This window comes from Artibeus jamaicensis, unplaced genomic scaffold (assembly GCF_021234435.1).
Source record: "Artibeus jamaicensis isolate MK-2021 breed Jamaican fruit bat unplaced genomic scaffold, CSHL_Jam_final scaffold_1964, whole genome shotgun sequence".
Lineage (NCBI taxonomy): Eukaryota > Metazoa > Chordata > Mammalia > Chiroptera > Phyllostomidae > Artibeus > Artibeus jamaicensis.
In genome coordinates this window covers 58,652,752-58,680,522 of record NW_026522030.1, presented here as the reverse complement: position 1 = coordinate 58,680,522, position 27,771 = coordinate 58,652,752, and positions in this window count along the sequence as shown.

The following is a 27,771-nucleotide window of genomic DNA, read 5'->3' as shown; positions in this document are numbered from 1 at the left end:
GCACACCTACACTTTCAAAGCTCCGAAGAGAGTCAATTTAGAACACAAAACCTCTAGATAATAATCTCTCCTAGTTTTTAATAAGGACTAGCAAATGGTCAGGGAAATGGGAAAAAAATCTTATGTCCAGGCCTTTCTTGTTCTAAAGAAAAGGAACAAACTAATAATACAGAGAAGGAAATTGCCTTCAAAACCCCTCCCTAATAGTAAAACACAAGAAGAAAAAGGAGGAGATGAGTCTCTTTCATGCCCTGAACCTGGGTGGCCCAGGATTAGCAGCAGAAAGATCTCCCCAGCCACCACCTCCACTGCTAGATACTATTAAAATAGGTCAAGATCCCCACCCCTGTATAGTGAAGAACTGGTCTCCCGCTTGAAGACACAGCAGGGTGCCCAATTTGGCCGGGTAGTATTCCTGTCCAGAGAAAGACAATTCTCTTTGAGGTAATGCCATGTAATAGAATAAACCAGGAAGACCAGCCCACTGGCCACTACTAGGCCCACACTCCATTTTCTGCGTCATATTTACTGAACTAGAAAAATCCCAACCCCTTATATAGGAAGGATCCTCATAAAATGGCAGATCTTATCACCTCGATTTTTGCCACTCACCATCCAAACTGGACCGAAGTACAAGCTGGCCTTACCATCCTTCTAATGTCAGATGAAAGGTAGCTAGTTACACATAAAGCTCATCACCTCCATCGAGAGAATCCCAAAGGGACCTCCAACCCAGCTGGGGTGATTCCTTTAATAAATCCCAACTGAGACCCAAATGGTGAGGATCTAGCCTCTATAAAACATTATAAAAGATGCATATTAAAAGGACTTAAGAAAGGGTTACCTAAACAAAAGAGCCAGAAGATGATATAGGGCATTCAACAGAAGCAAATCAGAGAAGCATCTATGAGGCCTATCTAAAGTACAATGATACTGACCCATAGGCAACAGTAAATGTCCAAATGATAAACATGACTTTTATTAAGCAAAGTGTCTGGGATATCAGAAGAAACCTCCAACATTTAGAAGGGATTTTGGGAATGAGTCACTCCAAGCTGGTGGACATAGCCTTTGAACTTCACCATGCCCAGGAAACAAGGATATTAAAGCAGACCATTGTTTTCTTAGAAACAGTCCAGAGAAACCAGAAAAAGATGCAGGACCCAAAAGGAAAAGGAAAAGACCTACTAGGTGCCAATGTACCTATTGCAAAGAAGAAGGTCATTGGGGAATGGACTGCCTGGAACTCAAAAAGAAAAAACGAATAGAAACCCTTGCCAGTAAATATTAGAAAAAATGACAAGTCTAATAATGAATGAAGAGGCCCAGGGACTTCTCTAGACACCTCTCAACTTTTTACTATTTCCCCAAAGGATCCCTGGGTACAATTGACAGTAGGGAACAAGCTATTTGACTTCCTTGTAGATACAAGAGCTACATACTCAGTGTTAAATACAAAACTAACCCAGAAAAGTTCAGCTGCAATGTCAGTTACTGTAATGACCAATTACAAAAAAAATTGACATTCCTTCAATCTCTATAGTGTCGATTTGGGAATAAAAAACTTACACATACTTTTCTCTATATGCCAAGCTTCCTCATTCCATTGTTGGGCCAAGATTTACTTGGTAAATTGCATGCACAAATAACCTTTTCCCCTGAGAAGCAGCAATTATGTTTAGGGGTCCCCCCTGAACATGCTCTCCAGCTCCAGCTTCTCCTGACTTGCCCAGAAGTACCTGGAGGTGAACTACACCCATTGAAGTTACACAAGTAGGTCAATCGAGCTCTTTGGGATGACAAAACCCCAGGCAGGGCAGTTAACATTCAACCTGTAAAAAGCAACCTACAAGAAGAGTACAGATCCCATGGAAAAAACAATACCCCCTAAAAATAAACTTTATGGAAAATTTAACCAACATTTTAAAAGTTCTTAAAACTGGAATTAATTTGGCCATGCCAGTCATCCTAAAAGCCCTCAATTTTTCCAGTCAACAGGCCTCACTCTCATGAATATTGATTTGTACAGGACCTGAGGGCTATAAATGATATTGTCCAGAACATTCATCCTACATTACCCAACCCTTATACTTTGTTGATCATGGTGGCCAGGAATAGCAAATGGTTTTCAGTCTTAGGCTTCAAGGATGCCTTTTTCTGCATCCCAATAGATGAAAAGGCTCAGTTATTATTTGCCTTTGAATGGCAGGACCCAGAAACTAAAGCCACATTCTAATACTAATGGACTGTGTTGACACAAGGACTTAAGAATTCCTTGACCATGTTTGGGGAAATATTAGCAAAAGATTTAAGGAACACTAACAACTTTGCACAAGTTTGCTCATTTTAGGTATATCTACCCACCTAATGAGCCCTTATGCCAATTCCAATTCCAAATAGGAGGCTGAGTTTTATTGAAGATCTGGAAGACTCAAGGTCCTGAACAGCAGTTAGCCAAGCAATGGGCCACTCCCAATGACATCCTGCTGACAACACATTCTCCCCTGAAGCTCATGAGAATCAAGGATCCACCACACACAGATAAAGTGGGTGCTGCCTGGGGAGGACTTAAATCTTGCTGTTGCTCTTGATACTGCAAGAGAAAGTTGGACCTGTACTCCCGAAAGAGATTTAAAATTCCTTTCTGAAAAGGGACAGCACCTTCCGAAGCTAAGTGACAATGTTACTTTTTATTTTATTATTATTTTTTGAAAATTGCTATACATTATGTCCATGCTTAGACTGATAACACCTTTGTCCACATTTCCCAGATGGTGGCTTCCTCAGCAAACTTTTCTTGCTTTTGGATGTGCCACTCAAAGTCCCACTCAGGATCAGATCAAAGTGCCCGCCTCTCCACTACCATAGATAGCCAGTAGGCATTGGGGAGAATCCCACTGACCAAGATGGAGATTCTTGCACTGAGCACATCAAGTGCTAGAAAGATGAAAGGACCAGGCCTGAGCATACTCAGAGCTAGCAAATAATTGGCTACAAAAAAATCCTCTCTTCCCTATCTCTATAAGAACCTTGGGCTTCAGCAGGAAGCGGGGATAATCTTTGAGACAGGAGTCTACCATTCTCCCAGTTGTGGAACCTAAGTAAACCTCTTTTCTTTTGCACCAGCACCTGTCTCATGACTTCGGCTTTTGTCGGAGCAGGTAGCTAAACCTGCATTTTCAGTTACAGAATCATTGTACTTGGAATAAAGAGGATGGATGAATGACAGAACTGAGTACAAACTATGACTGTCATAATGAACATTTGTCTAAGACAATCAGATAAATGCCCACAACTCATAAAATGTGCTCTTCTATTTCTAACTATTTAATGCAGGCTTTCACATTTCCAGTCATTTGTGAAATCAGATATTTATAATGCAATCCTCTCTGCATAGCATTTGGTAGGCATTCCTGTAACATGCTCAGCCACAGAACATTGCTTAACACTTAATCATCCCAAAACACTAGTGCATGTCTAGAGAATGCTCAGACCACTAAGATGAAAACCAAAACCAGGGAAATGACTTCCTGTATTATATATTTCCACAACTTTGTAGACTTAACTTTGCATCACTTAGCAACAAAAATCACTCTGCTCTTCCCAGAGTAAATTCAGCTGAAATCTTAATCAGCATCTTTGAAAGCCTAAGCGTGGTTTATCTATTTATAGATGCAAACATCCTAGAGTTACCATAGGCTAAACTGGGAGAGTCTTGTCCAGGGACTTTGAAGCTACTGCTATATTCAAAACCATTAAGAAAATGCTAATGCTGTTATCAAATGCAGTCCTATCAGCACTAAACACTTGGCTTGGCATTTGGTAGTAACATTTTAAAGAAAATAGGCAAAATGGAATTTTCCTTTACGTGGTAAATGGGTAATAAGTAAGAAGATTCTCTTATTGGTTTAGCAACTTAAAAAGCTAGATGAAGTTTGTAACTAAGAAACATAAGAGATGGCATCCATGATAAATTCTCACAGTGAGTAATGAACACTCTAAATAGCTTTTTCTGAATTTGTGCTGTAATTCCAATTGAAGGGCTGTTCATTCATATGACTATTTCACAAGCGATATTTATAGGCCTTGCAGTGCTAATACAGAAAGGTTCCCCATCATTACATTCCACTTAAACTGCAGCTAATTCCAATTAAAAAATGGTAAGAGAAGGCTTATTCACAATTTATGGAATAAAATAGTAAAAAAATCTCTTATTAGAGAAGGTCTGTTATTTGGATAGAGTGGTAGAAATGGGACTGAAGAAGGAATAAAACTCTGGCTTTCTCTTGACCACAGCAAAGCTATCTTCATCCCTCAACCCGATTTTCCTCATTCTTACTCATCTTTCACTGTGCCTTTCTAGCTTGTGGCTTTTCTTGCTTCTTGCTAAAATTAAGGGGTGGAAAGTGTTGTCTGCTAAGTTTTAAATATTTCTCTCACTAATATGTTTAAAAATTAAAATTAAAAACACTGACTACCTATCTAAGAGTTGGCAGAAGGAATTTTTCTGCTTTTGCAGCTAGTGCTGAATCTCTCAGCAGTTTAATGAAGAGACATCTCCATAAGCACCATTACAGACAAAAAAAAAAAAAAAAAAACAAGACCAGAGAGGTTAAGAGGCCTGTCTAAGAAACTTGATAAATACAAGGTAAAGACAGAGTTCCACTGTTTTTTTCTGAAATCATACTTCATATTCCTCCCACCCCACTATCCTCTCATTTCAAAAGAATCCTGTCATTTCAAACCCAAAATGTGCTTTTTCTCTTGATCAAAATTTCTAATGAAACCAAAATCTACAAATCCATCCTTGATTACCTATCTAAAGGACTTCCTTCCCACCATCACTCTTCTCAGTTTTAGCTCTTTACTTGCTTCTTGTCACCTACCATAATGTATAATTATTTTTCTCCTTAGTTGCTTGTCTGTCTTATACCCTGGTAATCCTTCTGGGAGTGGGAGAGTGTCTTGTTCATTGTACACACTGTCTCTGACTTTAAGTGCAGTGCCTAGCACACAGTAGAACTGCAATAAGTAGTTGTTAAATGTGTGAACAGTTCATTTCACAGTTAAATTTTCTGTGTAAATTTCTTCATAATTTTCCCAGAAAAATGAAGCAGAGTTCTTTAGCATGTCACTTAGAATCAAACCTTCCAAGTGCAAAAGTGTTTCAGTATGAATAAAAATTGTAGACTTAAGACCCATTAAGAGGTCTAAAAAACACTTAATTGGAGCCTTTTGTGTAATTGATGAAGTACCGGATCCCAGAGAGGTTACCCAGCTTACCCAGAGTGACGCAGTTCGCCTCAAAGCAGGAGCTAGAACCAAATGATAGTTTATTAACTTTCCTTATTTACACATACCCTTCATTACTGAAGAAAGGGCCTAGGAAAACTGACTACTGACACTGAGAAAAAGCAGAAGTTCGTACCCTGAAACAAAATTCAATAGCTGGATACATTTGATTGAGCTTCCAAATAACACTAATTTACACAGAGAAATATTGTACACTGTGTATCACTGACTAAAACATGCACTTTGCTTTCTACCTTACTGCACTGTGTTTTAGGATAAAAGACATATTTTAACATGCTTTAGTACACCCTCCTCCTCCCAAAAAATCCAGCATTTCTGAAATGAAATCATTCAGGAAGGTAGAATAATATATCAAATAAAGCCAGATAGGGACTTGTCCAACTTTCCAGCTTCCGCAACAACTGAGAATATCTTAGCCTCCCTTCTTATAGCATAAATAGAAACAAAGTCTTCTCTCTCTTACTTACTAAATATGCCATCTTAGGTACATATAAATAACATTTTCATCTTTGAATTCAGGCTGCTTAGTAATAATACTAAATAGTCTTAATACTATTGTAAGCTTACACTGCAGTATCACAAAAGGAAGGGGGGAAATGTCCACCCTGAAATCATCTGTAACTCACACCAGAGAGAGTAGTTGTTATAGCCCATATGGAGTGAAGATCACCCATTGCTGAAAGTTCCGCCAGGGTGAGACAAGGTGCCATACAGGAGTTCCGTGTCATATGCTGGGTGGCAGCTCGTTTCATAAGGGCGAAGAACTTGTGATCTGAAAAGGATGTACAGAAACTGCCATGCTAACAGGGGTAGAAACTGGAAAATCAAACAAATGTTGCTGATTCGAAGTTGTGCTCCTACAGTAACAACCAGCACCAAAGGAGTTGCCATGGTAGAGAGCAAGCTGTGCTTGGAGACTAATTGCTGCACTTGTTAGAATGTGCAAGAAGGTGTTTATTTGTTTTACATGTGTTTAGTGCCAAGACATCCTGGGGATCTGGAGCTGAAGTAGAAACAGAATGACAGTGTTTAGAAAACTAAACACAAAAACAAAAGGGAAAGAGAATTTTTTTCTGAAAGTGACTTGAACATTAAACATATGAAAAAGCTTGAGTCTCTTATCCTGGGTGATTAATTTTTCAGTCTCCTTCAGATCAACCCATGGGAGTCCATGCTAGAATGGAGTGTATTAAGTCTGGGACGCTTTGATGTTGTTACTTTCATTTAGATGGTGAATTATTCAAAGCAGGGAGGATCAGCTTAAGAGCTACCAATAGAAATAAAAGGAAATGAACTCAGGAAAAAGAAGGAAGTGAAGCACAAAATGTGGGTGTTGAAACAGTTCCACCTGAATGACAAAGTTTAGAATATTTACTATGGGGGAATGTGCCACACTGTATATTTCCAGCCTCAGAAATAACTAGATTTTGATTGACATTTTTAAAGGCTTAATGATGGAAATACTTTTACTGAACAACCTTATTTTTCTTCTCTCATTTTTCTGATAGGCTTCCAGAGTCTTCCTTTGTACACAAAATTGCTACTCCAAATCTAAGTCCAAATATTTCTGGAATATTGTTAAAAAGTAAGTTTATTTTGTATTGGTTTTATGTGAACATCATAGCGGTTAGACAATCATATACATTACAAAGTGTTTCCCCCAAAATTTCTAGTACCCGCCTCCCATCTCATACATAGTTATTGCAATATTATTGACTATATTCCCTATGTTGTACTTTATTCCAGTGACTATTTTGCTTGTTTTTTAAGTATATTTTATTGATTGTGCTATTACAGTTGTCCCATTTTTTTCTCCCTTTCTCCATCCTGCAACGCCCCCCCCCACCAGCATTTCCCCCTTTAGTTCATGTCCATGGGTTGTATATATAAGTTCTTTGGCTTCTCCATTTTGTAACTACCAATTTGTACTTCTTAATCTCTTCAGTTCTTTTGCCTAGTGATTATATTTTTTAAATGTCCTCTTTATTACCTCAAAAGTGTATATGATTTTTTGGTTGGTTTGGGTCTCTCTCTCTCTCTCTCTCTCTCTCTCTTTCTCTCTTTTCTCTTTCCCTCCTTCTTGGATATTTAAAAATTTCTCAGAAAAGAGGAAGTGCTAACCTTCATTTTTCACACAAGGATAATAATGCAAATCTATACTCATTCATTTTAAAGTCATTTACTTTCTATTTTTCACTGCTTCCTGCCACATATAGTGTGAATGGTTCATTAATGTGTAATGAAAAACATATGTCAAGTTGGGATTCATGAAACCATCAGTTTAACACACAAAAAGCAAATTTTATATTCATGAAAATCTTACAAGTTCTTCAAGATTATATTTATATTTAACTTCAAAATGACACTTCCTTGATCTTAGAAAAGTTGTCAAAAAGAGGATATAGTTTATACTCTCTCTAATGGAAATTAATTTCATACCCCTTATCTAGTCTTCTCTACATAGAAGAAAATGTGTTTGCAAAAACAGCCAATGACAAAGAAAAGTCAACTCATTTACTGAGTAAATGAGCCTTTGTCTCTGATTTAATGCAAAATGCATTAAGTAAACCAACCACATATTATTAGCATAACTACTACAACTGCATAGGAGCTATTTTGCCTACCAAACTTCTAAACCAGAAGAGTACCAGGAAAACCAACAAAAATAGTATGTGTACGCATGTGTGTGTGTGTGTGTGATTTACTCTGATATTTCTGACTCTAATCCAATACTACAGGGTTCTCTCTTGTTTTCCATACTCTCTATTATGATCTGTATACTATATGCCTTTACTTTACCAAGCACTCAACTCTAAGATGAGGTGTCACTCAGAAAAATGCTTGTCATTGTCCCCATGGCCAGCTCCAGAACTCTTAGTCAGAAATTTTGCTTGGGGGAAGAAGAGACTTTAAAATAGATGGCTCCTGAAGGAAAGGCTTTATTTATAAGTAAATACATAAGTAAATCTTCCAAATGTGTTCCAACAGGAAAGGCTTTATTTATAAGTAAACTTCCTCCAGGTAGAAACAAAAGAGAGGCATGGACGACATGCACTACTAAGAATGCTAACCAAGATAAAGGAAAATCTTAAAAGCAGCAAGAGAAAAACAATGCATCACTTAGATGAAACTCCAGTGAGACTAACAGCTGAAATCTCAGGAGAAACCAGAAGGCAGTGGTGAACATATTCACTGTGCAAAAAGCCAGTCAACTAAGAATTCTATATCTAGAAAAACTATAGTTGCCAAGTGAAGGTGACGTGAAAGTTTTTCCCTTTAAAAATATATTTATTTGTTGCTGCCAGGCCTGCCTTTCTATAAATACTGAAGGAAATTTTTTAGACTGAAAGCAAGTGACCTCAGATAATAACTTAAATTCTCAAATGAACAAAGAGCACCAGTAGGAATAATTATAAAGGGCATAACTACTGCATATTTTTAAAATTTCTTCTTTTAAGTAATTTAAAAACCAATAGTATAAAATAATATATACATAAGATGCATTGTTGGATTTATAAGATGGAAATGTAATATATAAGTAATATATTGTTTATAAAAACACAGAAAAGGTAAGAGAGAGGAAAGATGTAATAGGTTAGAGGAATAACTGCAAATCTTAAAAGTAATAATTAACACAGTGTATCATTGAGTTTATATAATAAATGTAATATGTATAAAAATAATACCACAAAAAGGGATGAAGACAATAGATTTATATAGAAGTCATATTTTATGTATTCTATTTATTATCAGAATTAAGCTAGCATAATCAAGCTGATTTTGACAAATTTAAAAATATATATGGTAAACCCTGGAGCTATCACTAATACACCTAACTCAAAAAGTACAGTAAGAAAGTCAATAATGAAACTGAAATGTTACATTAAATAATATTCACTCAATGCAATAGGAAGCAATAAAGAAAGAACAGAAGTGAAAAAAGATATGAGACACAGAAAAAAACAAAATTTAAAACAGCAGATATAATTTATCACTATAGCAATAACATTGAATGTGATAGGTGAAGCAAGCCCATCAAAAGACAAAGATCATAAGGGTGGACTGAAAAACATAATTCAATTATATGTTATCTACAGGGGGAAAAACCTCAGATTCAAAGACACAAATAGATTGAAAGTTAATTGATGAAAAAAGATATATCATGTAAACAGCAAGCACAGGAAAGTTGAAATAGCTATACTAATATCAAACAAAATAGACCTTTAAAAATGTTACTAGAAGTGAAGAACAACATTTTATAATAATAATAGAGTCAATATATCAGGAGTATAAAATACATAACAATTATAAATGTATATGTACCTAATAGAACAGCAAGAAAAATATATAAGGTAATAACTGACAGAAATAAAGAAAAAGACAATTCAAAAATAGCAGTTGAAGATTTCGAGATCCTGCTTTTAATAACAGACAAAAATAACTAGACCAAAAATTAATAAGGAAATAGAATATTTGAACATGACTATAAACCAAGTAGATGTAACAAACATCCATAGAACACTCTAATCAACAACATAACATATATATTTCTCAAGTGCAAATGAGACATTTTACATAATCAACCATATAACAAACTTTAATAAATTTAAAGAGATACAAATAATACTAAACATGTTCTCTGCATACAATGAAATAAAACTAGAAAGCAATGAAATGGGAAAGCTAAGGAAACTCACAAATATGTGGAAATCAAACAACACATTCTTACATAACCAATGGGTCAAAAAAGAGGTAAAAACATAAATAGAAAATTGCTCTGAGATAAATGAAAATAAAGATACATGTATCAAAAACTGACTTAGGAAAAATAGACAATCTGAATAAACCTCTAAAAAGTGAAAAGCTTGAAACTATCATTTAAAAAACTAGTTACAAAGAAGTCTAGGTCAATATGGCTTCACTGATCTCTACCAACATTCAAGGAAGAATTAATACTAATTCTTCTCAAACTCTTCCAAAAACTACAATTGGAGAAAGTACTTCCTAATTACTTTAGTGGGGATCAGTATTATCTTGACATTAAGAAAACAGGCAAAGAAAAGAGAAAAAAAGTAAAAAAGAAAGAGGAAAGAACACTACGCTAGAAAAGCAACTACAGACCAATATTTCTTATGAATATGGACACAAAAAATTCTCAACAAAATACTGGTAAACAGAATTCAGTAACATATGAAAAGAATTACACACTATGGTCAAGTGAGATATTTCCTATTATACTAGGTTTGATTAACCTTTGAAAATCAATTAATGTAATGCATAATATTAATAGAATTTTTGAAAATCATACAATCATCTCAGTAGACACAGAAAAAGCACCTGAGAAAACCTCACACTCTTTTATGATAAAAATAACTTCACAATCTAGGGATAAAAAGAAACTTCTTCAACCTGATAAAGGACATCTGGAAACAATTCAGAATTATCTCATATGTGATGTTGAAAGACTAGATAGTCACCCAAGGTAAGTCTCAACACAAGGTAAACTTCTAATTAACATGGTGCTGGAAGTTCTCACCAGGTTAGTTCGTCAAGAAACACAAATAAAAGGCATCCAGATTGCCAAGGAAAAGTAAAATATTTATTCATAGATGAAGTGACTTTCATGAAAAAAAATCTAAATAATCCACTAACAAATTATCAGAACTAATAAATGAGTTCAGCATGTTTTCAGCATAAACATCAATGTGAAAAAATCAGCTATCTTTCTATATATTTGCAGTAGACAATCTAAAAATTAAAATTAAAAATTTCCATTTTCTTTTTTAAAGATTTTATTCATTTTTCTTTAGAGGGGAAGGGAAGGAGAGAGGAAAGAAATGTCAATGTATGGTTGCCTCTCATGCATCCCCTGCTGAGAACTGGCCTACAGCCCAGGCATGTGCCCTGACTGGGAATCGAACAGTGATCCTATGACTCATAGGCCTGTGCTCAATCCACAGAGCTACACCAGGCAGGGCAGAAAATTCTATTTTCAATAACATCAAAAGAAGTAAAATAGGAATAAATTTAATAAAAAACATGCAGAATTTATTCTATTAAAGCTATGAAACATTGTTGGAAGACATTAACAAAGATCCAAATAAATGGAGAAGCATTTAATTTCTGTTCATGGATCAGAAACTTAACATTGTTAAAAAGGCAGTACACCCGAAACTGATCTACAAATTCAATGTAATTACTATGATTATTTTTAGAAATTAACAAGCTGCTTCTTAAATTCACACATCTTTTCAAGGGCTCAGGATAGCCACAACAAAAAGAAGAAGAAAGGCCGATTTACACTGTCAGCAGTAATCAGACAGTGATCAGTAATCAGATAGTGTGTAAGATGGGTGGTACTGTCATAAGGAGAGTCATGCAGATCAGTGGAATATAACTGAAAGTCCAGAAGTAAAACCAAACATTTTATGGCAAACCAGTTTTGACAAAGATGTTAAAACCATTCAAAAAAGAAAAAATTAGCCTCGGCTGGTGTAGCTCAGTGGACTGAGTGCTCAGCTGGCCTGCGAGCCATAGGATCGTGGTTCCATTCCCAGTCAGGGCACATGCCTGGGTTGAAGGCCAGTTCCCAGCAGGGGGCACACGAGAGGCAACTGTACTTTGACATTTCTCTCCCTCTCTCTTTCCCTTCCCCTTTAAAGATAAATAAACAAAATATTTTTTTAAAAAAAAGAAAAAATTGTCTTTTCAACAAATGGCACTAGATAGCCACAAGCAAAAGAATGAAAGATGAGACCATTTACCATGTACAAAAACTAACTCTTTTTCTGCCATGAAAATAATATTAAGGTTACACTGACTCATGATTGATAACAATTTGTTACAACTGAGAACAGTTTCTAAGTGTTTATATCTTCATGGTAATTATCTTTTCAAATAGAGTAGTTTGTAACCAGTAAAAGACATTATCAATTTACTAGGTTAGAATCTCAGTGAGTGAAAAGTATGGTATTCTTTTAAATTAATCAGGTTCGTATTTAATCAAGAACCATTTGGTATATAATTAAGGTAACACTGAAAATTGTTGTATGCTAAAATCATAGTAAACAAAAGGAGAACTAGCTTTATAAATTCAAAACTACAAAGTGAACACTAAGTTCCTTATTCCCCATAGCAATTCTTCTTTATGTCTTTGTAATTTTTGCCTTGGAATAAAATCTGGTTTGAATACAAGGATGTAAAAGTCAAAGACAATCACAAAGGTAATTTATAAATCCAAAGGGTTCAAATCACAGTGAATATATTAAAGTCATTAATATCTACATATCTCATCATATTGCAACCTTTTAAAACGCAAAATAATACCAGAACTGACAGAAAAGGGAACTGTATGGAAACCAACAAATAAGGAGTTAAAGAAGAAAAATTCATCCAGACCAGGAGAAGGAGCTGAGCTGGGCAGCCAGGTGGAGAGGACGCACTGCAAGGCAGTGGCTGGTGGCCTGAGCAAGGTGGAAGCTGGCAGAGTGCTCAGTTCCACATCTGCATGTGCATAAACCAGGAACAGCAACTGGGGAGCAAGATAGACTGTGTGACCAAGGTTTCCAGCATGGGAAATAAAGCCTCAAAGCCTCTGACTGAAAAAACATGTGAGTGTTGCAGCAGTGGGAGAAACTCCCAGCCTCACAGGAGAGTTCTTTGGAGAGACCCACAGGGTACTAGAACGTACACGCACTCACCCACCTGGGAATCAGCACCAGAAGGGCCCAACTTGCTTGTGGGTAGTGGCAAGGGAGCAGACTAGAAGCCAGCAGAGAGCTGAATGGGCTGCATTGCTCCCTCTTGGCCCCCTCCCCCACATACAGCACCACAGCACAGCAATGTGAGTTGCACTGCCCCAGCGAATACCTAGGACTCCACACCTTACTATGTAACAGGCACATTGAAACAACAACAAAAAAATGGTCCAAAAAAAAAAAAAAGAACAGATCAAAGCTCCAGAAAAAATGCAACTAAGCAATGAAGGGATAGCCGGCCTATCAGATGCACAGTTCAAAACGCTGGTAATCAGGATGCTCTCAGAATTGGTTCACAATGGTCGAAAAATAGAGGAAAACGTGAAGGCTATGAAAAGTGACATAAAGGGAACCAACAGTGAAGGGAAGGAAAAAGGGACTCAAATCAACGATTTGGACCAGGAGAAAGAAATAACCATTCAACTAGAACAAAATGAAGAAATAAGAATTCAAAAAAAAAAAATGAGGAGAAGCTTAGGAACCTGCAGGACAACTTTAAATGTTTCAACAGCAGAATTATAAGGGTACCAGAAGGAGAAGAGGAAGGACGAGGAATCGAAAACTTATTTGAACAAATAATGAAGAAAAACTTCCTCAATCTGGCAAAGGACATAGAATTCCAGAAAGTCCAGGAAGCTCAGAGAGTCCCAAAGAAGTTGGAGTCAAGGAAGCACACGCCAAGGCACATCATAATTACATTAGCCAAGATTAAAGATAAGGAGAGAATCTTAAAAGCAGCAAGAGGAAAGGAGAGAGTTACCTACAAAGGCATTCCCATCAGACTATCAGCTGATGGGAAATAAACTCTATCCAGCAAAGCTCATTTAGAACAGAGGGGAAGATAAAGTGTTTCCCAGATAAGGTCAAGTTAAAGAAGTTCATCAGCACCAAGCCCTTATTACATGAAATGTTAAAGGTATTTATCTAAGAAAAAGAAGATCAAAAATATGAACAGTAAAATGACAACAAACTCAAACTATCAACAATTGAACCTAAAAAACAAAAAACAAAAACAAATTAAGCAAACAAGTAGAACAGGAACAGAATCACAGAAATGAAGATCACATGGAGGGTTATCAGCATGGAATAAAAGGAAGGGAATGGAGGGAAAGGTGCAGGGAATAAGTACCATAAATGGTAGGTAGAAAATAGACAGGGGAGGGCAAGAATAGTTTAGGAAATATAGAAGCTAAAGAACTTGCAGATACGACCCATGGACATGAACTAAAAGGAGTAGCGGGGGAGGAGGGTGCGGGTGGGAGCAGGGGTGTAGGGAAGAGTGGAATAAAGAGGGAAATAGGACAACTATAATAGCATAATCAATAAAGTATATTAAAAAAGAAAAACATATTAAAAAGTAAGAACACAGACAATGTTATTTGATTGAAACAATATTGTAAATACATAGATATGTAAAAATATTTAAAATAATAAAGATAAAGTCCCTTTGGTAATGGAGAAGTCTGGTTCTTCTTGCTGACACAGTGAAGAATTCAAGATCAGCAAGTCTATTAGCATGCAGGCAGGATGACAGTGATTCATTGGTGATAGTTATGGAAGAGAACAGGCATTGCCAAGGTGGGGGTTCAGAGCATGGCAAAGTAAGGGTGGCAAGAAGTAAGGACAAGGGTAGTCAGAGCAGAGGTGGCAAGAGCCCCAGGTCCTTTGTTCTGAGGGCTTACATAGTTGGTCCTCAGGATGGAGATGAAGGAGTTGCATATTGATTGCCAGGTAAAGGTGGTGCCAGCTTTCCCAAAGGGACATGAATACCCAAATTTAGGTATGTGTGGGGGTCCATTACCCTGAATCCTTATCTTGCTCCAGACTCCATTTGTTCATCCTGTTGTAAAACAGATACATGACAGTAGGCAGTTAATTAAATTTGAGACTGTTAGCCAAAGTTATTTATGGGCTCTTTCTGTAAGCATCAGGGACTCCCTCATAAAGGAGACAGTGACCAGAGGTAGGCAATTAACAAAAATTGTTCTATGAGCTTTTCTCACCGTGGACCCTTCCCATCTTCCAGGCCTTGGGATGAATAGACAGTTTCGAAGCCTTTCTTTCCCAGATAGTGGAAACAGTACACAGAATTTCAAGGACTTCCCTCCTCCCGTGCTAACACAGTGTTTCTGGTGATGTTGGAACACCTGGCAATATTATAGGACCAGGCACGGGACTGCTGAGTTAGTGGGTGAAACATGTCTCCCTCCTCCTAGCTGCCTTGGTTTCCTACCCATCCTATCTAAGTGATAAAAGGTGTTTCCTGGCAACCAGGATGCTAGATGCTGGCCAGCAATAGCACCGCAGTCTCAGAGTTCTTCCTATACTATCTTTTGTCTGACTTTTCACTCAGAAATGGGAAAAAAAATTAAACAAATCTTGTGTCAAAGGGGTAAATACATGCATATAATATTTGATGTTTTATTAATGATTGCATATTAACTATTAAATATTATTAATTTCTTTGCATTCTTATTGTTTTATTTTATACTTATATATTTATCTTAACATCTCAATATTTTTATTTGTTAATAATTATAATTAATATATTTGTAACAACCACTAGAGTAAAACATAGGACATTCATTTTATTGCTTTGAAGTACACAAAGTCTTTCTAACTTGTACTCAAAGTTCAGAAGCCAAAGAATGAAAGCTTAATGTACTTTATTATTTGAAAATTATAATTAAAAATGATTTCTCTGCAGGAAAAAATACTTAATGTAAAGTCAAAAGATAGAAGAAAACATTATATCCCAGAAATAAAATATTGATTTCCCTAACATAGAAAATGTTGCTAAGAAAGTTTATAAGAGAATGGCAACCCAGTAAAAAAATTTGCAGAGATACATACAGGTGGCTCACAGAAAAAGAAATAAGAAAGCAAGCATCTGGAAAGGTTTAATTTCATCATAAGAGAAATGAAAATTAATACTACATTAATATTATTTTTATACAGAAAACCCAAATATTTTTACCTATTGAAAATCAATACATTTCTGACACACTATATAATAATACTACTCATAAATTGTTACTGAAGCCACAAATTAGTTTAAACTATTGAGAGCAATTTGGCATGATCTTTCAAAATTATAAATGACCCAGATATAAATTTACAGAATGTATCCCACAGATATAATTATACATGAGCAAAATGATATGTATTCAGAATTATCCATTTTAATATTGATTGCAGTTGCATGAAATCAACGCCTGCAAGGATGGCTTCCAGTGAGAGAGCACTTAAACTGCTACAAGCCCACAGCGGAATGCTCTGCAGTTACTGTTTAACGTGGGGAGAGAAGACACTGAGGTTGATTTGGAAAAATCTCTAATATACATTGTTAAATGAAAAAACCAAGACAGTTTTGATTAAATGCCTGTTTTTGTTTGTTGTTTGATTTTTATTAAATAAATACATTTAACATGGGAGAAAGAACCTCAGTGGGTTGTTTACATATTTCATTGAGCTAAAATGGTTGCCAATGTCAAATGACCTTCATATTCCAAGGATTTTTTTGGCCTACTTATCTCTTGTCTTGTCTGACTCTCTGCTTACAATTTTCGAAGGATTATAGGACTCTGTCTATGGAAAGTAAATGTCATAATTTTCTCTTTTTGTTTCCAGATTTTAGCAAAGAAAGCCCATCAGTGATCAGTGCTATGAACCCCGTGTGTCCTCTGGAGTGCATGGAGCTCTCAGCCAGGAAGTTCATCTTAAATGGCTCTGTATTTGCAGAAGGAACAGACACATTTCAAAAAAAGTCTAGGATGAGGTTTTAAGTTTTTGACATCAGTCCACCGGGTTCGCCTGTCAGGCATAATGTGTGCGAAAATGTTTTATCCAGTTCTGACATTTCTCAAAGTGATTTCATCAGTAGCGCCTCTGGAGGGCCAAATGAAAGCTTGTTCAACTAGAACTTGAGGCAATGACAGTGGCAAGCCTCAGGCATTTCCTGCTCTTGGAATGTTAAAGGTCAGTGTTAAAATTTATAACATATTGTTATCTAATATTAGCACTTCCACTGATGTATTCTCAAAAAATTTCCACTTTGATGTGCCTGAATCAAAGTTTGTTTCATGATCTGGGTTCTTAAATGTGTCCCTGTATAGCAAGTGGGGACATGGCAGTCAATTCATTGGAATATCTATGCAAACATATCTATAAGTTGTGAATTAGTTGGTCCTTTGTGAATAAGTTGTGAATTAGTTGGTTCTGAGCACAGGTGATGTGCCAGACTCTGAAGATCATTTTTGCTGTGACTCTCATTATAACTGATTTGGTGGTCTTTGCCCTCCTTGCTCACAGAGCACATTTTATAAGTAAATGTGTTACATGAAGAAAACACAATCACACATAGCACTAGCACCACCCACATATTTTTTAAAGCATTAAAAACAGATGGGGCAGAGCACACACAATCTTTCAAAGTCTTGTTTTATTTCATGGAGGTGACTGCTTAGGGCAGGTGCAGCTGTACTGCAAACAACACACAAAGCTCCCAGGAAGGAGTCTAACTCCATAACCCTCTACATGGAGGGAAAAGGGACGGAAGAGTATCACAGGAAACCAAGGCTCATTTCCTGGTGAGGGAATTATTGGGAGGGAGAGGGGTTCAGACCGTAGCATCCAGTCTGTTCTCCTCTTTAACTAACTCAAACCTGGGGAGCCAGCTTCTTGGTAAACTACCAAAAGATGGGAGGAAACAGGCTTTCATGGCTACCAAGGTTCATTTTCTCTCCTGGAAATGCCTGGAGCATATTAACTGTATTGCATGTAACAAAGCACTGTGTAGGCAAATTTTGAGAAATGCGAACATGTAGTTCAGGGCCTGGCCTTTCTGTGCTGTCCACTGCCCTTACTCTCACAGCCCTTCCTCTCAGATGAGGAATATCTTCTGTTTTTCCCCCTGAAGCCCTGCTTTCAAAAAGGGCAGGAAACATGCTTTCCTTATGCTCAGCACAATGCCCCAGACACCACAGACATCAAATAAATGCTTACTATTGATTACGAAGAAAGTGCTGACTTATACAAAGCTCAAATGATAATTATATCAGTGCTCTCCTCAGTGACCTTTCTGTTAATGAAATTACTCAAATTTGAAATTTGGGGAAAAAAACATTCAATCTGAACACCATCTAAAAACAAAGAGGTAGCAAACAGCAACTTGGTTACCTTGAGAAATTTTTATGCAAATGAAATAATATTTGCATGCAAATGGAATAAATAATGCATACTACTATCTCTTTTTACTTATGTTAGAAAATGATAACTTTATGTAAATTAGTGGCTTAGTCTGCTCAGGGAATTGATTCTTTATAAATATAATTTTACAGTCCTTACCAAATTCAATTTTACAAAAGATGGAGAAAAAACTCACCTATTACATGGGCCAGAGTGCTTTCCTTTTAGCTAATGCAGCTCATGGTACAAAACAAAAACAAAAACAAAAACAAAACACTGTGTTTTATTTCTAGACATTAATTTGTTGGGGTTTTTTTTTATCACTTGCCAATCTGATAAAACAGTTGGGCATGCTGGCTCTACTTTAGCACATTTATTGCATTATTCAACAAGAAAACAGAACTTCCTCTGCAGGCAAACAGTTCTATCTGTGTGTTTTCTTCAAGATATTTAAGTTGGATCTGTTTTAAAATATAATCTAAATGTAATTTTAAAATATATAATTTAAATATAATATGTACATTTACCCACTAAGTTATATATATGCCTATCTCACACACACATACATGAATATATGTACACACATTTGTAAATACACACACATATAAATATATATATATGAGAGAGGAAACATGGAAGAATATAAACTGGTGTTTTAGTTAGACTGATCTACGATTAAGTTTGAGTTTTATACCAAATGCTAGTTAGGACAAATTGGAGCAATTATTTAACTTTTCTCAGGTTGTTTGCTGTTGTAGACTGCTCTGTCTAGTTTTAGGAATTGTATCTCTACCTCTTGTAGCTAAGGGCGAGAGATTGTTACCGAACAAGAGGTGGTCCGAGGGAGGGGCAATACAATATTTGGCCCACCTAGGGATGCCCAAAACTGCTATACAACAGGGCCCCTCCCGAAAACAAAATACTAAAATCTACTGGGCCCTTCTGTCCGCCGCCAATTGGAAAGACATCTCTTAATGCCAGAGATTTGTGAAAAGGAAACAAAATGTTTATTTAATGCTATTCAGGCCTAATGCCACCACTAAAATAGCAAAGTCCTTTAGGGTATACGCCTACACCCACACAGCGCTCCCTTCTCCCACTGTCCCAACTCCGGGTACCGTAAATCAGGAAAAGAGCACAGGTCTGTGTTGCAGGCCGCTGGCACCGGCAGCTGTGTCACCGTGCAGGCAGGATCTCTCGTTAATCCAAAGTACTGTGGTACCCTCTCATGGTCCACTGGCAAGAGTCCTTTGTACCCAGTTCCAGTCAAAGTCTCTCTTGCTTTTCAGGCCCCGCGGCCAAAGGGGGCACCCCAAAGCCGCGTGGGCCTCTTCTACCAAAGCTGCAGGGGTCTGCACTCCACCAAAAGCATGTGGCTTTCTTCTTCACCTGGCTGCAGGGATCTCCATTCTGGCAAAGCTGCGTGGTTCTTCCCTTTCACCTGGGAAAGAGGGGGTCCGCACCCTGCCAAAACCATGTGGCTCCCTCTTTCACCTCACCAAGAGGGGGTCCTCACTCTGCTGAAACCGCGTGGCTCTCTCCCCATCTGGCCAAGCGGGGACCCTTCATGTCTCGGAGCCAGTCTTTTCCAAGCTCCCACACAGGCACTCCTCACTCCGGAGCGCAGACCCTAGTTCCCATCTTGAGTCCTCCTAGTTCCATCCTCAGTCCCTGGCTCCAAACTTGGCCACAGCTATTTAACATATCTATGAAACCAGTTAAAGGTTATAGATATGTTAAATAATCATTCCAGAGGTTAGCTGCAAAACTGTTGCTATGCAAAACAGCTCTCAATGGCCTGGCTCCATTCATCCCTTCCCCCTGGGGGGGGGGGGCGGTGAGGACATCTTATATGTCTCTCCAATATTTCTATACACTTTGAATTCTGGACACCTTTCTAAATCTTTTTTTGGGGGCCCCCCTGGCTGCACCCTGTATCAAGATGATCTCTGGAATGCCAGCCATAGGAGACAAAGCCTGTCTCTGGCAGCAAACGCTGCCTCAGTTCCTCTCCCTGCCCCCAAAGCTTGGTCGGAAGTCAATGATGGGTAAGACCCCTCACAGAGGGGGGCAACTTAAGCCAGACTCAATCACCTGGGAGACCTTCATGGAAGGACTCAGGGGGCTGCAACAAAGAGCAATGGACTCTTGCCCCCCCCCCCCCCCGCTGCCTTTGACAAACCCTGAGTCCCCAAATTCTCTGGGAGAAACGCTTCCTGGCTGTAATCCCCTTAAGCCTGAATACCTGTTGGGGAGAGGTACAGCTCCTTGCCTGGCCAGAGCGTGCCCTGAGGAAAAATCTAGCACCACAAAGACTTGCTGATAAACCTGTGAAATCTGCTCTGCTAAAAGTGCTTTCATTCATATGATAAGGGTCCCAGAGGAAATGAGTATGTCTCCCAAAGTTTCTGCAACTCTCTTCCTGACAGACACTGACTCAGACTGAAACCCTCAGACCTCTTTGTAATGTTATCTACATTTGATCCTTGCTGCCCTGTATTCCTGTGTATTACAACCCAATAAAAGGCCTTTTTCTCCTTGGAGAAACTGGCCACAGCCCATTCCTCCATCCCCAAACAGATCCAGCATGTCTCGGCCATATTTACTCATTCACGCGTGTCCGTGGCACTGGGGGGATCTCGCAAAAGTAGTCGCCCCCACAGTACGCTCATTTACAAAATTGATGTAAGTATTCTCAAGATATTTGAGAAGATTAATTTCAAAGTAATGAAATATCTAATATAAAGTACTGAGCATAGTTCAGAATGACATCTGTCAGGGGCACTAATCTATAAGAAGAGCTAACACATCACTGGAATACATCAGAAATACACAAGTTAATTTGAGTTCGAAGGAACAAGTGTTTCCTGTGTAGCATTTATGCTGTTCCAATTCCCACAGAAGTAGACAGCGCCCTCAAGTGGAAAATTTAAAACTCACTCTTACACAGTCACCCCATTCTGTGCAAGGTACATAAGAGCATCCCAGGTTAAATAAGGACTAGACAGCTGACATTGCCCCGATCATATCTGAAAATCAGAACCAGGTCTGTGCCATGTAGTGCTGTTTTCCAAGAACAAGTGTATTGTTTTATCATCTAAATTCTAACTTTTTAAAAAATGTTGATTCATTTTTAGAGGCTTAATGCCACTCATTGTTAAACTGAGGTAGATAAGTCATTTCCTAATTTTTAATCTACCTTCCTCTCTACCCAACAACCTTACCAGCTAAGTATTAGGATTATTATCATCCCATTTGTCAGATGAGAAGACTGGGACATTAAAAAGTCAGCTATGTAACCCAAGGTCAATCAGGAAGGAGCCAAATCAAGAGAAACCTTAGGACCTTGTCCTTAGCTTTGATGTCACCCAATAAATTTGGTGATTCAGAAAGTCAGAAAAGAAAACTTGACAAAGAACAAATGCCCTGGACGAGTAGGAAATGTTTTGCTAACAGAAAAGACAGATAAAAGAAAGTTCAAGTATAGTCTAAATAAAACTTGAAGCTTCCACACCTCTGTCCAAGTTGAGGTGTCCCTTTCTTTAGGGTATGAATGAGCAATACCATGCAGCAAGACAATTTCAAATGAGTTAAGTGCTGTGGTAATTAGTTTGTGGAATGAATCCCTTGTTTGGAGCATTAACATTCCATTTTTATTGACAGGAAACAAGTTTCTAACTGCCAAACATTAAATAAATACTATCTGTTTTTAAAACATTAGATTTAAAAGACTCCATATTAATAGCCTGACTCAGCGCTAAAATTCCTGCTTAGGAGCTGGTACACATGAAGTGTTTAGTAAATGTTGATTTCCTGCCACCTGCTGTTTTCCTCTAAGGTGACTTCTGTATTTATCTATATAGCCCAGAACACTGTTTTGTGCACGTTGCTTACTGAATTAAAAAATCAATTAACACTTATGCATGAATTAAGGACCTCTTTCTGATTGTTTAGCTGCTGTACTCCTGGGAATATATTTAACACTGATGGCTCTCTTTTGCTATGGGAAAGAAAGACTGGGGAGAAACATTTCTTGCTTGTTCAGATCTGTAGGAGACCACTCTGCGGGGCGTGGGCCCAGCTGATACGGGGGCAGCCGGGGGGGGGGGGGCCCAAAAAAAAAAAGATTTGGAATGGTGTCCAGAATTCAAAGTGTATAGGAATATTGGAGAGACATATAAGATGTCCTCAACCACCACCCCCCCAGCAGGGGGAAGTGGAGCAGGGCCATTGAGAGTTGTTTTGCATAGCAACAGTTTTGCAGCTAACCTCTAGAATGGCCATTTAACATATCTATAACCTTTAACTGGTTTCATAGATATGTTAAATAGCTGTGACCAAGCTCTGAGCCAGGAAGAAGGGAGTGGCTTCTACCCAAGATGTAACTAGGGGCAGCTCCCCCAAGTTACAGCACCTGCGCCTGCGTGAGAGCTTGGAATTGATTGGCTCCAGGACACGGAGAGATACCTGCCCAGACTAATGATGGCAGCCCAGTAAAGCTGGGAGGGTATGAGAGTTCTGGCAGGTGTAACTGATTGTAGGAGGAGTCGGAAATGGGGCCTCAAAGGAGGATGGGTGCGGAGATTTAAACCGAGGTGCGGCAGCCGTTGGAGGAGCGAGTCACTTGGTCTCAGCGAAGTTAAGATCTCCTCTTGCCGTGGTGAAGAGGAGAGAGAACCATGCAGTTTTGGCCAGAGTGCAGACCCCTGCGGCCAGATGACAGGGAAAGCTACGTGGTTTCAGCAGAGTAAGGATCCCCTCTTGGCCAGGTGAAGAGGGAGCCATGTGGTTTTGGCAGAGTGCAGACCCACTCTTTCCCAGGTGAAAGGGAAAACCACGCAGCTTTGCCAGAACGGAGATCCCTGCAGCCAGGTGAAGAAGAAAGCCACATGCTTTTGGTGGAGTGCGAACACCTGCAGCTTTGGTAGAAGAGGCCCATGCGGCTTTGGGATGCCCCCTTTGGCCACGTGGCCCGGAAAGCAACAGAGACTTTGACTGGAACTGGGTACAAAGAACTCTTGCCAGTGGACCATGAGAGGGTACCACAGTACTTTGGATTAACTAGAGAGAGATCTCTCCTGCACGGTGACACAGCTGACCGTGCCAGCTGCCTGCAACACAGACGTGTGCTCTTTTCCTGATTTACGGTACCCGGAGTTGGGACAGTGGGAGAAGCGGGAGCTGTGTGGGTATAGGTGTATACCCTAAAGGATTTTGATATTTTAGTAGTGGCATTAAGCCTAAATACCATTAAGTAAACATTTTGTTTCCTTTTCACAAATCTCTGGCATTGAGAGATGTCTTTCCAATTGGCGGTGGACAGAAGAGCCCAGTAGGCATCAGTATTTTGTCCTTGGGAGGGGCCCCTGTTGTGTAGCAATATTTGGCATCCGTAGGTGGGCCAAATATTGCCCTTACCCCCTCCCCCAAATCTCTTGTTCTGTAACACAGCCCCCAGTGGCAAATGTTTACTGCAAAGTAATTTCCTAAAATCCATGCTAAACCTTGCAAGTGTAACTGGTCCAACCCCGTTTCCCTTTTTATTTGCAAATATCCCTCTTCTGTGATGTGAGTAGCAGCACTGGCTCCTTTGTTTGCTGTAAAAGGTAACCACCTAAAGAAACCTGTGCATAGTAAATGAGGACCATCATGTAATGTGTCAAGAAACCCAATAAAGGTCAGTCATCACAATTGCCTCGGCTTTTGCTCCCCTCGAGAGAAAAGCCATGCTGTCCCTTTTCCTCCACTGGACTCGGTAGTCTGTGTGAATGTCTCATTTCATCCGTAATAACTCAGACACTGTGGGCTGGTGTCCATATCAAGATCCATTACCACAGAAACAGACTAGAATAAGCACAAAAGTAATTTCATAACTTCAATGATCAACTTGTTCAACAGAATTAAAATTAGTGCAGTCTAGTGATGACTCAAACCACTCTCATATATTAGAGACAGTATTTTTGTATTAGATAAAGTATTTTCCTCTTTGGTGTTCTTAAAATGTTTTAAAGCCCAGAAAAATGTTTTTTTTTAAATAATGCAGTGTACCTATACCTCTTGAATTAAGTAAAATTGACATTTTGTCATATTTCTTAAGATGTTTTAAGAAATAAAACATTAGAGATTATGTTCAAGCACATATGTTAGACTCTCCATTGCCATTGCTCTCCATTGTTACTCAGAAGTAACGTGATTTCTTCACTGTGGCCAACCCACAGGTTTGTATTTTTATTAGGTATCTGTCATAAACAATATACAGCAGGTTTTGAATTTTTAGTTTAATTTCATAAATGGAATTATAGTACTATACATAATCCTTTCATTTTTTAATTCAGTATTTTTGTCTTGAGATTTATCCATGTTGATACTAAAGATTTGATGAGTTAACTTGAACTGTTGTATAATGGTTTACATCTTCTCTGGTTATTTGGTCAGTTTCATTGACTTGTAGTGTCATAGTATATATATATATATATATATATATATGTATATATATGTATATATATATCTTCTGAATATATAAATACTGTGTGTTATAAAATTAATTTGTTATCTATATTTGGTATTTTTTGTGTATTATTTTTGTATTTTTTTAAATTTTACTATATAGTTCCACTCATCTGTCTTTTGGGAGGTATGGTTTGGGGATCTTGGTAAAGAAACATTTCCATATCCCTTAGATAAAAAGATAATCTCATATTGTGTTCTAATAATTTCAAAGTTTTGTTTTCTCCATATGGGGTTTATTTCTGCAGTGGAGTTGTACCAGATACGTTCCTTTACGCCTCCAGACCAACTACCTCCTCCATCAGTCTCTGTGTCCTAAGAGGTGGACATGTACCTGCCCATCAATCAGGTTCCTTCCCCTCTGGCTTCCACTTGGGTTTACTCAGTGAGTCTCCGCAGGAAATCTGAGGGAGGGAGGACAGTAAGGTCCTGATCCTACGCAAGGATTGAAACATCTAAAGAAAAACGACAAAACGTTTATCAACACATCTCATGGTTTGGAAGTTATAAATTTCATCATTATTCTTTGGTGATAATGTTTAGGTTTTCAACTCGTATACTTAGGAAAATATTTTTTTAATAAGCCCTAAAATTACACAGCATCTGTTTTTCTCCCCCCAAAAAGGCAAGAATATTAACAAGTTTTAACTCGTTACAAATACACATTCTCTGATAATATTTTCTATTTTTGTCTAAATCCATAGTCCCTTTTTTATTATTTAAAAAGTAGACATACAGTAGTTAATAACACTTATTGACATATTTTAAGTTTCTTTTTTATTATTGTTGTTGTTCAGATACAGTTGCCTCCATTTTCACCCCACCATACTCCCCACCCCTACATATCACTGCCTCCCACCCTTAAACCCACCCCCTTTGGCTTTGTCCATGTGTCCTTTATACCTATTCCTTGATGGACCTTCCCTGTTCTCCATTATCCCCATCCCTGCTCCCTTCTGGTTATTGTCAGTTCTGTATTTCAATGTCTCTGGTTATATTTTGCTTACTTATTTTTATTAGTTCTTTGTTTGTTGTTTTCTCTTTCTTCCCACCACCTCATAACTAAAAATATCTTAACTATTATTTCTTCCATACAATTTCATCAATCCTCTACTGCTAGAACTCCTATAGCACATATGTTGGAACTTCTCAATTTATTTCACACTATCATTTAAAGATTCACTTATCTTTTTCCTCTCTTTATGTCTCTGTACTAAGTTACAGATGAACTTCTTGGAATAATTTTCTGATTAGCTAATTCTTTTCTCGATTATTTTTATTCCTTGGATTTTTTTTTTGCTCCATCCACCTTTTTTTTAGAAATATATAAGTTTGACTTTGTTTCATAAATTAATTTACTTTTAACTAATACTTCTAGTTTTATTCTTTTTAGCCTCTGAAACATTTGTTTTAAAGTCATCTCCAAATTATTCTGTAATTTGAATTTCATGGACATATGCTCATGTCCCAACTATTTTATGCAATGGCTTTCTGGAAAGTAGATTTTTTTATGTGTATTAAAATTTTAATTTGCATGCCTATCCTTAGTGAAAGTTCACTTTTCCCCCTTTCTTATTCTCTGTGTTCATGCTTCCCGAACAGGTTTTTCTTGCCTACCTCCAGCCCAGGACCACGCACTATATTGGCACCTCAAGGCTCCCATTTCACATTAATATTAGAATGATATGAAAGGGCCAGGGTAGAGCATGATCCAGCTTCTGACTAAATAACCGCTTTCCCTCTCTGATCATCTCAACCGGGATAGAACCCTAGGCAATTGTGGCAACCTTCTTTAGCCTGCTTTCTTTGGCAGAGAAGTCTAGCCACACCTTCTAGCTCCTATTCATCAATGAATTTTTCCCACTACCCATGAACAGAAGGCAATGTTGGCTTATCTTAGTCCAAAATAGAGAAGTTCCTACTGCCTTTGACCATTTGGATTGCTCAAGCCCAGGAGACACGTGCCTTTTCCCTTGTGTTTGCTACTGTTAGTTACTCTTCTATTTCTTGCCTATAGAAATATTTATCCTGTTTTTTAGCAAAGCCATGTCTTTTTAATTTTAAAATAAATGTATTTGTATCCATCATTGCTATGTGTATTCAACATGAAGGGTAAATTGGTTTAAATTGTGAATTCACAGCTGCTTCTTGCCATGCTGTTTTTTAATCAAAATTATCATAATGCAATAAAAGCTGTAGTGTTTTGCATCCATGGAAAAAACAAGTCTCTAAATTTGTCCCTAAAATAAAGACTAAAAAGCCTAAAAATTGTAATCTTTCTAAGTATTAAAACATGTGTTAGAAAATGTAAAGTTTCAAATCAAAGAATTAATAAATTATAGAACATAACACATGAACCCATGTACCTGCTTTAGTTTTAAAAGTTTGATAGAAAATAGCAAAAACTCAGAAATTCAACAGTCACCAAATCATACTATTCCTGATTATTTAATTTACATTAGTAAATTATTTAAATTAATAACGTTTTCTGCATGGAGGGAAAGTTGTATGTGCGTGTACGTATTTTGCCAAATCAGTGAGACAAAATAACACAGTAATAGCTGGCAACTTTAATACCCTACTCTCAGCAACTTTAGAACTATGAGACAAAAAATCAGTAAAGATATAGAAGTACTGGACAACACAACCAACCAACAGCATCTAATTGATGTAAGTAGAGCACACCACCAACATGTTTTTCAAGCACTGATAGATGAACCTGAATACTAAAAACCATGAGTATTAAAAAAAGCATAAAGCTGAAGCAGTAGCCACAATTTTTTGATCTATAGAGCTCTTTGGCATTAACTAATAAATCATTGTGTATCTAGGACTGAAATAAGTTAGGAAACCCTGTAAAGTCATACTTGATTTGTGCAACTGGAAAGGTTCTAAGTCTGGTGAAACTCTTTCTTCAGTCACTCTTCCTTCAGGCACCTCAACAAGTATCTGGACTGGAACCTGTTTATAGATCCAGAGGCTCTTATAAAAACTGAGGATGGGTCCT